The following is a 13495-nucleotide window of genomic DNA, read 5'->3' on the forward strand; positions in this document are numbered from 1 at the left end:
TTGACCTCAGCGCGCCGCTAATGCCCCTCGGCCAATCGGCAGGCTCGCCCCGGCGGCGGCAGGGTAATTAAAAGGGAATTGTGTCTACTTGGCTCGTGAGCTGGTGGGCATGAGGGTAGACAAACACTCTCTCGCTCTGCCTCCCTCCCTCTCTCCCAGCCAGGTGGTAGCGTACAGGACCTGTCAGATTAGCTGATGACCCTTTTAATTCTAGCCCAGCCGGGGGCCATAATTGATATTTACCGGGAAAGGTTAATTGTAGCAGTGATCTGCTTAAATTACAGTGGAGATCAGGAGACCGGGGCCAGCCACCGCGCACGCCACCGGGGGAGCTGCTGCACGCAAGCTGCTAGTCAAATGGATTACACCCCGCGGCCGTCACCACCCTCCTCCAAGGGGGGGGGGGGGGGAGCGGCACGGGACGCTGCGATTGGCCGGTGCCGCACCTGCGCAGACTCCTCCTCGCTGAGCTTGCCAGCTTCCCATCTGGCCAGGAATTATGGGTCCGTGCCAACTTCAGGGCTGGTCTGGATGGCCTGCAATAAAACAAGCCATCCATGTTGGCACTAGGGTTAGACTGATGTGGGTTTTTGAAGGCTGACACCGATACTGATATTTGCGGATTGAAGCTGCTGATAGCTGGCATTCTGTGCCGGTATTCAGTATTTTTAAATTTGGCAATTTTCATGACCAGAAAACTGCAAAAAGATGACAAGGCTATAGTGTTTCACCGTGATTTAACTTTAGTAAAGGTGGGGAAACCTGTGAAACGACATTTAAACCATCATGCAACACTAAAACTCTCCACTGAAAGCCATAGTAATGAAATTCATTAGGTGGGTTAGCAGCTCCTTAAGGCAGAGTGAGGCAGGTTTCATTACAGGTTTTGCAGACTGACAACCCCGAAGCCGTAAAATCCAGCGGCACCGCATTGGAATAATTCATCTGGAGTGGAACCTCCATCACATCGGAGGTGGACGACGCTGATTGGTCGATATCCGATTTTCATAAATATGATATCGGCCAGATATATCGGTTGAACCCTAGTTGACGCAGCCCGAAAAAATAAATAAATACAACTGCATTCACAGTAACATGACTGTACTGTAGCAATCAGTCATGGTTTGGTTTACTAATTTATTGTTACTACTTCACTGTTGCTGGCTGCCATTGCTAGCAGCAGTGTGCCAGGGTTTGGGGTTGCAGGTGTTTTGGCTACAGCCAGTGCTGCTTTGCATTTAGCCAAAGCACAAACTGACACTGAGGTGTGAGACACCACATTGACTCTGTGTATCCCTCAAGGTAAGAGTAGCTAAGGATCACCTTTGTATGAATGGCCCATTGAATGTCAGTTGAAGCCAATGTAGTTGTGCTGTGTTGTTATGCGTAGCTGCCTAAGTTGATGTTGTGGATTTGGTTGCAGGTCACAGTGAGAGGCAGGAAATAAAATGGCATCCAGGTCTTTTTATTTGCATTCCCCGGTTGAGATACTGTTGCTGGCTATGTTTTCCAATTGCTTTATTGGAGTGAAGATTTTTTTTTTTACTCTGGAATGTTTTGTCTGAGCTTGGCGGTGTGCATGTGACAGCTGTAATGTAATGTGATGTTGTAATATTGTAAATGCTGGAGTAATATACACATATGCATTTTTAGTTATGATGGGATTCCAAAAAAACATTTCAGAATTCAGTTAATATACCCAGCATTTGATTATTAAAAGCACCTGTTTCTCTTGTGACACCAGGATAGAAAAGTAGATTGTTTTGTATGGTTAATTATAAAATGGATAGTTCCGGTCTGGTGTTTGAATTGTTGTAAAAATTCCTAATAAATACAGACCTGGGAATTAAAACATTAATGCACAAACCGAAACCGCTGCTCCTGCATCAATAAGGATCCGTGTTGTTTAGCCGCTATTCAAGAGCTGTTTTGCTCGGTAGAAGATTAGCATTTACTTGTTCAATTAATAACATTATTATTTTCATTTTTATGGATCAAACATAAAAGTTTTATTACCACTAACATTTCTTTCAGCCGCCGTTTTATAAACGCAATAAGCCATTTGACGCGGTGCCTTACAGTGCCTCTGCTTCGCGCCTCTTAACTGGTCTAACATCACTATAAACTGCCTCTCACGGCTTATTGCTTAATTGTAGGCGAGGTGCGTGGTTTGATGAGGTCTCCGTCTTGTTTCCCTTGCTGCAGATCAAACCGTTGGCGGTGCGTCCCGTGAAAGTGAGCGAGGACGAGGCGGTGCAGGAGCTCAGCCGACCCCACAGGAGCAACTCCAAGGAGCAGCTCAGCGAGGTGAGACCCCCCCGCCCCCCACCCCCCGGACTAGACCCCCTCCCCACTCAGAGACCTCCTACAGAGACCCAGGCTATCCACTTTCACAAGGCCAGGGCAGGGGGACCCCCGAGGGTGGGGTAAAGAGAGACGGAGGAGGAGGGCAACACCGAGCCCGAGATGAGAGGGCAGCTGGTGCAGTAGCTCCCGCTGTTCCCAGCTCTCACCTCATAAATCCCTCCCGTGTGCGGTTATGAAAAAAAAAAAAAAAAAAAAGGTTCGCCCGGCAACACGCAGACAGGAAATGATTAGGCCGGTCACACAGCATCACCCAACCCGGCCTGGCATTATTTAAAGCGCGGCACGGCTAAATGTAGACATGACCTAACGCGGTGCAGCCAGGTGCGGGCCGACCTCGCCGACCCCGGAGTGGAAAGAGTTAAAGGAACTGTTCCAATTATCGCCGTGCCGGCATCCATATGCTCGCCCATTTAGAGGATGAGTAGGTGGCAAAGGGAAATGGAGGCTGGGCATTGGTTCAGCGCGAGGGATGAAATAATGCAATTTAGATACAGGGGAAGTAATGAGAATTTATGCAAAATCCCAAGCGGCTCATTTTAAATGAATGTAGAAATATGCTTCCTAACTAATGCCTGTCAAGCAGGCCTCCCAAACCTAACTAAATTCAATCAGACAGTTCATTTAGCTGACGAAAGCAGGAGAGAGAGAGAGAGAGAGAGAGAAAGAGAAAGGGGGGGGGGTGGAGGAAAATATGAAGGCTTTCGCTTTCCAGCAGGGGGAAAAAAAATGATGGAGAGAAAATTATTTTAATGAACTTATTAAATGCATTGTTTTACGCTATTCAGTATTCCAAAAAAGAAAATCCCGGCATCGTGGAAAGAAAAAGAAAAAGAAAAAAAAAAAAACAGCCTAATTTTTCTCTCCCTCATCCTCCTTTTTTCCTAAGCCTCGCTCCAATGTTTCTCTCTATTGCCCCGACCCCCCCCCCCTTCCCTCTTCCCATCCACCCCCCCCCTCTCCCGCTATTTCTCATGAATTTGTGTTAAAAAAAAAAAAAAAAGGCTGTTTTTTTTTTAATGAAAAAGTCAGGAGGAAGAGGCGGGCTTGGCAGATAAAAGACCGATGGCGGCTGACAGCTCTGACAGGGATATACGACAAGCGCAAGAGAGGGAGGGCGGGAGGGAGTGCGGGTGGGGGGGGGGGGGTGGGTTGTGGTGGTAGAGGGAAGGTGGAAGCGGTGGAGGTGCTGGTGGTGGGTGGGTGGGTGGGTGGGTGGGTTACTGTTGAAAATTGCACGCTGTAATCGCCGACGGTGTTAGATGTGGCATGTCTCTCTAATCTGCTGCCAAATAAATGGTGCACAGACGCTGATCGTTGTAGCCATGCCATCCATATCTATCCATCTCTCTCTCTCTCTCTCTCTCTCTCTCTCTCTCTCTCTCTCTCTCTCTCTCTCTGGTTGTTGTGTTCCCACTAAGTGAAGGCCTGGACACGACACACGCACACACACACACACACACACACGGAGGGATTTTTTTTTTCCCACAAACACCATCTCACCGTCTCCCTTATTTTTTTTATTTATATATATATATATATATTTTTTTTTTTGGGTCCCAGCTCCGTGAAATCTCCGCCACCGCGCCGAGAGCTGCTCGCTAATTTTCGTCAAAACGCGCGCCCCGCCACATCAAAGTGGCTCCCCGGCTTCAAGAGCTCTTAACTAATGATGCCGCGTCGGCGACGAGTGAAATGGATTTCTCTTGTCTTACCGCCAAAGGAAATAGAGACAAATGCGACACTCGGACCCGCCCGCCCGCCTGTAAAAACAGTCATGCATCAATTTGGGAGCGGGGGGCGGGGTGGGGGGGGGTGCATATAAGAGAGAGAGAGAGAGAGAGAGAGAGAGAGGATGAAGAAAAAAAAAAAAACGCAGAGGATGTTGTTTGTTCATTGCCACGGTTGGGTCTTTATCTGTTTATTTTGACTAGGTAATTGTGCCTGTGGTGCAGCGGGGCCCCGGCACTAAGCCACACAGGGATTAGGGAAATGTGAGGTGGTGGTGGTGGTGGTGGTGAGGGGGTGGGGGCGGGGGGGGGGGTTCCACTGCATCTGTGTCCTGTGGAGGAGGAAGGAGGAGAGGGGGGGGGGGGGGGGTGCAGCCGTGGCGGTCGCGGTGCTGTCAGGGTCTCCAGCAGCCACCCATATCCACCCACACCCACCCACCCACCCACCTACCTGCTCTTCCTGCTCTACAGGGCTCGGATGCGGCTCCCCCCCCATCCCACCCCGTTCCTCGCCGCGCTCCGATTGGCCCCGCCTCTCGGCCCCCGCCTCTCGGCCTCTCCCCGCCGCGCCGAAAAACCAATAGTCCGGGGCCCCCGAGATGGAGACGGGCAGGCCCCGCCCCGCCGCGCTTGTCGCCGCGTTTTTTTCCTCTTTTTTTTTTTTTGTTGTTTTTTTTTTTTTTTTTTTTAAGGAGAGCGGAGGAGGGGGCATGGAAATGGGGAGAGAGGATTAGGGGGCGGATTTAGCAACATTTCTCTTCTCCGGGGCTGTTTAGTTAACCCTTAAATGCCGCCAGCATCCGCCCCATCCCTCTCACCACCAACCACCACCGCACACACACACACACACACACACACACACACACACAGGCACACACACTCGCCCTCCTCCCTCCCCCCCCCCCACGCTCCCTCTCTGGGGCGGGTTCTTAAATCCTTTTGAAGTCCTAAGCGCTGCAGAAATCCATTGAGAGCCATGTATAATGGCTTTTAAGAGAGAGTGTTTAGCTGTATGCCGACCCTATGGCTTATGAACCGCTGGCGTTTTAATGGATCCCCCCCCCCCCTTCCCTCCCCTCCGTTCCCTCCCTTCACCGGCACTAAATCCAATGGATTGTCCCTCATTATCATTTAAATAAGCCTCTCTTTCTACTCAGAATGCTCCAAGTTGAATGAACTCTGCATAGTAAGGCTAATTCCAAATGGCCTTGGCCTCCCACCACCCATGCACATATACACTCACGCACGCACACACGCACACACACACACACACACACACACACACACTTGTAACACACACACACAGATTCTCACACAGAAACGCACTTTTGGCCCTTTTGTGTCCACATATATTGCCTTCTGTGCCTTTCTTCCTCCCCTCTCCTCCTGCCTCCTCTCTTGGTTGCGGTGGCGGAGGGGAGTGAAGAGGTTGAGCGAGAGCGGGGAATAGCCTTTTGATTCCCGCAGCGCCGGCTTTCCGGTTCGCGGCTGGACTCCTCCCTAATCGTCACCACAGGTGCCGTCCTACGAATCTGAGGGGAACACAGGCGTTGATGAGGGCGAGGGCCCCGGAGTAGGTGTGGGGAGGACGGATGATGATGGATGGGGGGTGGGGGGTGGGGGTGTAAGGGTGCAAAACAAGGGAGGTGGTGCTTTGGAAGGGGGGATGGGAGAGGTCATTTGGATTGAAGGTGGACCTATGGATGAAATCGGTCGAGCAGAAAAGTCCCCTCCAGAGACCCGGGGGTGGGGTGGGTGGGGGGGGAGAAATTGCCAATCGAGACAGAGGAATAAAAGCAGTGGAAAGTGGAAGTGGAGGGAGAGATTTGGAGATTGGTATTCGCGCTGGGCGCTGACTGACTGACAGAGAGGCAGAACAAAACACAGCTTTTTCTGTCTCCAGCCTGCTCTTGTTCCGCGTTAGAGAGGACTGCATTAGAAAACACCGCGGGTCAAGGGCCTCCTGAATTACATCAAAAGATATTTAGCTTCAGTACAAAAGGGGCCTGACATAACACAGTGCAGTGCGTCGGAAGAGTTTGGTTCCAAAATGAGATATACACCATGAAAATACAATGATGGATAACACAAAATTACAACAAATGGCACTTTTTCAAAGACAGCATGCATTAAAACTCCTTGGCTGACAGAGTTACCACATTTTTACAATTTGTAACATTTTCTATATTTTAGAGATGTTGAATGATGAACACGAGATGATGTTTTTTTGCTCTAAAATTGACAGGAAGCATTTTGGAAATGAACTCTTCATTTGTATTCGGCATTGCGTTTGTATGTGTACATGTGATGAAGTCTGCCGTGTCACCCGCAAATGCATGCGGACACCGCTCTATCCCCATTCTGTGCGTTTTTGAACACCGAGCAAATACCTTCTTTATTTTTTTGAAGAATGATGAGATGGAATAAGAGGAGCAGGCGACGTCTTTTTGGCTGCCAGGGTATCTGAGCTGTCACTCCCTCTCAAAACAACAATTTCAATATCAAGGTTTGCGTTTCCATTTTATCTACTGAAGCGAGTGATGGAGTCACTTTCATGTGTCTGTCAGTGTCAGAGGTGCGATGAACTCCAAATTATACTAGTGCAGCCTTTCTTATCGGCAGAGTGTCAGCGGCTGGCACTCACCGATGCATCGCTGAAAGTGTCAATATATCCAAACAAATACTTGGTGACACTTAAGTTGAAGTGCACTGGGATGCGTTATTGTAAGCCCATTAGAAGCAGAGATATACTTGTTTACAATATAGCAGACAGCAAACATCAGAAAATAACATTTGATTTAATATCATTAACCATACAGTTGTCCCATGAAGTATTCCACGCCCTACATTTTTTCCATGCACTCGCAATGTGCTTACAATGCACTTATGATGCCTTATAACGCCTTATGAGCACCACTCCCAGTAAATTCTCATTTTTTCTCAGAGAGCATTTTAAAGAAAAAAAAACAACTCCCAATTAATTCTCTCAGGAGGACACGAGCGCTTCTTTTCAGAGCTGGGGGGTGATCGCTCAGGTCCCCCCCCCCCCCCCCCCGGCGGAGAGGCCGGAGTGAACGGGAGTGACGTGCGCGGGGCGCGGGGGGTGGGAGGGGTGGGGGTGGGGGGGGTACATGGCGGGGCGGGTAAAAAGGTTAACGTGAATATTGATATTAAAGCGGCGCCGCTTCATCATGTCTGTGTCAGCGAGTGAAACGCTCCTTAAAGGTCATCCCTGTTCTCCTCTCTCTCCCTACAGAGCTCCACTCACTCGCTGTCAGGCCGCGGCTACTCGGTAAGTGACATTTTCATGCTTCATAGCTTTACGGCAGAATTACAATCTCCAACGACCCGCTTTATGGCCCCGGCGCTCGACATTTTAATTATGTTAAATAGAGTAATGGAGAAATCATGATATTAGGGACATTACTTCTGGCTGACTGACTGATTAAATTGCGGGAAAGGGTGTCCTGCGCTACCTTGGCGGAAAAAAAAAAAAAAGGGGGGGGGGGGGGGGCCTCGTTTTATTGGCATCGATCAGCGCCCCGGCTCGGCCCCGCCGCTGCAGTCGGGGTTGTCAGAGTCTTATGTCTTCCTCCGCTGACACTCAATGGAGGATCCTTTTACTCACTTATCAGACAATATGCTTAAAAGCCTTTTAAAGGGCCCGTGTATATATACATAAATACAACAACCCCCCCCCCCCCCCCCCCCCCCTCCTTCCACGGCAGCACACACTCACACCCACACCTTAAAATCCACAGCGGTTGTAATGAATTGTTGTAAATAACCCGACCATGTGCATTAAGAGGAGCCGGTGAGTTTCTTCGTTTAATAGTGAATTTGCCCGAGAAGGAGTTATTCAGCGGCTCTCTGGGAAAGCGTCAGCCCGATTCCTTTCATACGTACGCCGTCTCTCAAAGTGTCAGAGCGGGGGACTATTTTTATCCCTTGAAAGCATCTGTTGCCTTGCACCATGTGCGTTTTTTTCGAACCGTAAGTCTCCGCTGTACACCCCCACCCCCCCCCTCCCGCCGTTGTTGCAATGATGTGTCTAGTCTCTGGGTAATAGAGACAGCGGTCGTCCTTTATGTCCTCTGCTTAAAGGGGAACTCATAAGAGGAACATTCTTTAAAGTGTGCTACTTTTAGCTGATGAGTGGCATATGGCAGTTCTTATTGCGGCTTGGAAGCAATCATCCAGGCAAACAAAACAACTATAAATGGTTTGTCACCGTTAATCTGCCTCAGAGGACTGCAGTTAAAGCACCGAACAAAGCTTAACTTAAAAAGACATTGATCTCCGCGCAATCTTTTCCTTTTTTTTTTTCCTGTTTTCTTTTTCCGTTTCCTTCTTCTTCTTCTTCTTCTTCTGTTTTTTTTTTTTTTTTTTTTTAATGGAACATGTCACATTCCTATTCCCCAGCGGCCGCATACTCACAGACGGATGAAAACAAACAAGACCTCCCAAAAAAGCTTCTCGGAGCCCTTTGGCTCGAGCTGTCAGTTTGAGTCGGCAGGGAACGAGGCCTTCTCTTCATCTGAAAGGAGGAAGGTGGGGTGGGGGGGGAGTCAGATAGAGAAAGAGAGAGAGAGAGAGAGGGCAGAAATGGAGGAAGGGGGGCGAGCGAAGGAGAGTGCAGTAGCGAAGGGCAAGGAAGTCTCACGTTGTCAAGCTCCCCCTGTCTGGCTATCTGACGGTGCTATCTGCAGTGTTTGTAGCCTCTGGGCTCCTCCTGGGCGCTGAGCTCTGACTCCCGCTCTGCTCCGCTGCTGGGCCCGCTTGATTCCTGGGGTCTCCTTATCTGTAGGTGCTCCAGGCTTTACCATGGTGTTGGAGGTGGGGGGGGGGGGAGCGCGCGCAGGAGGGCGGGGGGGGGGGGGCTCCAGGGGCCTGCGGGGCAGAGGCTGAACGGGAAGGAGGAGGAGGGCGAAGGGCTGGATGGAGTGTTATGGCTGGAGGAGGAGGAGGAGGAGGAGGAGGAAGAAGGCGGCTGTGCGTGTGGGTGGAGGGGCAGTCGGGGGTCGGAGGAGGCCGGGAGGCTCGGGCAGCGCCACCGACAGCCGACAGCGGGGGCCGAGTTATCCCGTGGTCGGCCCCTGGCTCCGATCGCCATCTCCTGCCCCGGAAAAAAAAAAGAAAGCCGTGAGGTGGGGAGGAAGAGTGAGGGGGGGGTTTATCTGTCACCAGGCACTAAGAGGTAAAAAAGCCAATGTCTCCTGACAGTTTGTTTTCCACTTCCATCGGAGATAACGCCTCTCCTGTGTTTTTTGTTTTTTTTGCCGCCATATGTCTCTGTTCTTATGTTGCCTGCCAGGCGCTGCGCTTCATTTGAACGGTTTACACTGGAATGTAAAGGAAGTTTCTGGGCTTCAGTTCCAGACTCATAAAAAAAAACAAAAAAAAAACATGGAGCCGCCAGAGTGTTTTGGTCATGGCAAATACCATTCACATTTTACTGTGATAAAATGCTTAGGCCAGTGCATACAGGGCGCATTGTATGGCGGTTTAATTCGTCTAATAGGGTTTTTATTGGGTGTGCAAGGTAGGTAGTGTGTGCTTGAGTGCTTGTTTTATTGGGTAATAGCGGGGAAAGGAACACTGGTATACTGTAGATTGTTGTTCATTGATTTTCTTTTTTTTACAGGAGGAGCACATTGCTCACTTGTAGCCCAAAACAAAGCCAAGGTCATTTTTAACACAGCCATTCTCTATATTGGAAGTATACATCCAGATCATTTTTCACGTAAAAAATGTTATATATACTGTACAGTGAAAGTCAATACGCACTCTGCATTTCTAAACGCATTTTGGAGAAACCGGTCATCTTTTCTATTCATTATATTACGCTCAGCATTACATCTCATTTCCCACGTTTCTTTATTTGTGAAAGACAAGGTAATAGAGAAAACAGTGTGAATGTATTGCACAGCAAACTGTTATTAATGAGTGATAAAAAGATGCTAATTGAATGAAGTTTTGGTGAGTGTCTCCAATTTGTGTTTGACTTAATATGACGCCTACCTATTTATTTTCCTCTCCCATGACCAACACTATAATATCTAGTGGACTGAAATGATTAGGGTTCGACCAATATAGGTTTTTGAAGGCTAATACCAGTGCCAATACTCCTTGGATTGAAGCAGATAGCTGATATTTTGTCCTCATATTTAATACCTTTACACTTGACCATTTTCATGGCAAAAGCTACACTAACTACACTAAAACTCTCCACTGAAACCCAGGATAATGATAATATACATATATATACATACTACAGTTTAAGGCTTCCAGTAGACAACCAGTGTAGAATTGATCAATTATACAATAAATATGTAATCCAGTTTTCATATCAAGGACCCTAATTTAGTCCACATTAGGGCCAGGGACCCCCATTTGATGAGATTTTGTCTCTCGGACCCAAATCAGAGAATATTTTTGATTGTCAGATATGATTTTGTCCAGAATTCTAAACGCTATGACTATCTGTACTGTAGGTAGAGATATAACAGTGAAACTATCATCAAAATAGTCATTCTAAAATGACAAAATAATGAAGTTTAACAATTCATCTTTCATTTGCTGGGGGCCCCCCTGGAATGCCCTCAAGGACCCCTGGTGGTCCCCGGACCCCACGTTGAGAACCACTGATGTAATTGACTGTATAGCCATCACATCAGAGGTGGACAACAGTGACTTGTTGTGTATCTGGCCAGTATCGGTCTGCTATGTCGGCAAAGTGGTTTATCAGTTTAACCCCAGCAACAACTATAAGCCACTCACCTCCATCTCAACACGGTTTGTTTTTCCAGTCGATGGCATTGCTAGAGCTGGAATTGAACACACACACACACACACACACACACACACACACACCAGTCCAGGGCACTAATCTGGTGCAGCACTGTGGACCGTTGAGTCCAGTGGCGATACAGCAGCAGCAGCACTGAGCCCCGCTATCTCTCTCTCTCTCTCTCTCTCTCTCTCTCCCTCTCCCTGTGTTTGTGGAAGACTGGATATGGAATTGTTTATCAGGGCGCCTCTCCCCTGTCTGCTCGGTGCAGGCTTCATTATAGCCTCGGCCATGTTTGGGAGACAATATCTGCGCCTTTGTTTCCTGGGCCGCTACCTGCTTGTTGTTCCAGCGGAGATGGGTCCCGGGCTCTGGCGATTTATCATCCTCTCAGGGGCTCCTCGATAAAGAACCCAGTATCCCCCCTCTGCACCTTGGTAGATACAGGCTGCGAGAGGCGGGGAGGGGGGGGGTCACACACACACACACACACACACACACCTCTTGAAACGTCCCAAGGCCACGCCGGAGCTCGTGTTTTCACGCACAACAAGGGCGTAGAGCTGTGTGTGTGTGTGTGTGTGACGGTTTAATGTGACTAGTCTGTTTTTGGGCTGGGTTTACTGCGGCGATGTCAGGGGGTAAAAACCTTAGCCGGAGTGTTTAGGTTGAGCGAGAGTGCTGGGAGCTCCCAGACACACCCGTTCTTCATTTCCCCTGCTCGGGCTTCCATAATCATATTTAACGCTAAATGAGTCTACACTCTAAACAGAGCAGTCTCAGAGTCATTTGTGCATTCTTAAACAGCCCTGTTTTAATTGATTTGGCATTCACGACCTCCACATTGTTCCAAATGCATTTCCCTGTCTGACTGACGAGGCTTTTTACAAGATCTTTATCGAATACAAAGGATTATGTCACTTAATTATAATAGAAGCCATTAAAAGCTTCACGCTTTATTTAACAAAACGACACAGATTCACTGGATTAAATGTTAAATACAGCGATTGAAAGGAAATTGAGTGGAAATTATACATTATACTTAGAGTGATTTTAGCGGCAAGAAATTTGTTTTTTCACCGCAGCGACGGGGGAACGGAGGAGCTTTGAGTGGAAGCCATGGCTTTCCCCTATAGGAAACGTCTCTCTCTCTCTCTCTCTTTCACTCCCTCTGTCTGTCGGTGTCTCTCTCTCTCGCTCTGCATACTTTCCAGCGGGGCGCGCAGTGTCTCCGTACCCGCCGCCTCTGCACATGGCGAAAATTAGTAAAGGAAACCAAGAGCCCAGCAGGAGTGGGCCGGGGCCCTGACATTGTCCCGGCCCCGGGGTGGGGCGTCGCCCGTCAGGGGCCCCTCCATGAGGGCTCTCCGCCTTGAAAAACCTATTTGTTTATCCCCGTGTGCGGTCCGGCTTCAGATCCCGGGCCCCGCTGCGTTCCGCGCGCCGGGGACCCGGGCTGTTGCCGCTAGCAACAGATAAAAATTGCTGTTAACCACAGCAGGGCCCACAACACATCAATCAACGGGTCTGCAGATAAAGGCTGCGGGCTTCTGGGGCCCCGGCTGAATGGCGCGGCTGAAAATCCTTTTCCAGTGGCTGAGCACACACAGCCCTGGCGGTGGAGGCCGGCTATCATTCAGAGGCGAGGAGGGAAACTTCATTTTCAGCGATGCGGACGGCTCAGGTTTTTGTTCTAATGGAGATGCATTAGAACGGCGGCGGCACAAAGGGGACTCTGGGAGAGGTCATTTGAATAAAAAGGCGACACGGTGAATTAGTGTTGACCGGGCCTCAGCAAAACCAGCCCCAGCATAGTTCAGTTGTTCTAAATGAACTCTTAATTGCTTTTGCCACTTGGCTTTGCTCTTAAGGCCGCTTAAGAGCGGGGACGTTCAGCCTCGCCGCGTCCCGCATACCCCTTTCGTTAGAATTGAATTGAGATCAACGATTGGAAACAGCCCGGAGCTACACCCCAAAGGCCCAGAGTGGCATTAGCGCAAAAAATATTTCTCACTAGAGGTGACTTCGGTGGTTCATTTCAACCTTTTCCAATCTAGCTCCGTCGCTCTTAAATCAGAAATATGGTGATGACTTCGGTGCCCACTAATGAAAAAGAACAATACTGATATTTTCTCGTATTAAATCTAGTTAATGTATTCCCAGATGAAGCTCTCTATGCTATCACCCATATTGGAGTTAGTCCAAATGAAACACAGGCTCTCATGGGTAAAAGCATTAGTTTTATCCCCCTAAGCCCAGCCTTGATTATCATCACTCTTAGTTTGTCCTAGACGCACTGTCCCCTAACTCACATTTGCCCCACTTTAAACAAATAGCCCTATAATGTAACAATCAAACAATGCTCTGAGGATTTGTTTACCGCAGGCTCTCTCCCCATTAAGTTTCACGGACGCTGTAGACAAATAAAGTGATAATTCCACTTTATCATATGTTACATATACCACAATCAAGCCGCAATTACATGCTCCTTCCATTTGTAAGAGCTCCCAACGCCGACGTGGATGTTTTAATGAGGGCTGTAATGAACGCTCAGGGTGTTTGGCAAGTCTCCGAGATGTTGCCGGGGCTTTTATGGCCCCCCATTATAACG

General features: G+C 48.8%; 1 protein-coding gene across 1 annotated transcript in view; it reads left to right on the forward strand.

The window, feature by feature from the left end:
* The first annotated feature begins 2210 nt into the window (after window positions 1–2210).
* The window catches only part of fbrsl1 (fibrosin-like 1), a 160259-nt gene continuing 148974 nt past the window's right edge, over window positions 2211–13495 (forward strand). The window contains exons 1-2 of the mRNA XM_071545308.1: window positions 2211–2307; window positions 7351–7386. The gene's annotated coding sequence lies outside the window, so the exon portion shown is untranslated. The remainder of the gene's footprint in view (window positions 2308–7350; window positions 7387–13495) is intronic.

The sequence above is a fragment of the Centroberyx affinis genome, unplaced genomic scaffold, assembly GCF_046629955.1.
Source record: "Centroberyx affinis isolate AG114_WGS23_722 - 3 ecotype Tasmania unplaced genomic scaffold, CSIRO-AGI_Caff_v1 ptg004852l_1, whole genome shotgun sequence".
Classification (NCBI taxonomy): domain Eukaryota; kingdom Metazoa; phylum Chordata; class Actinopteri; order Beryciformes; family Berycidae; genus Centroberyx; species Centroberyx affinis.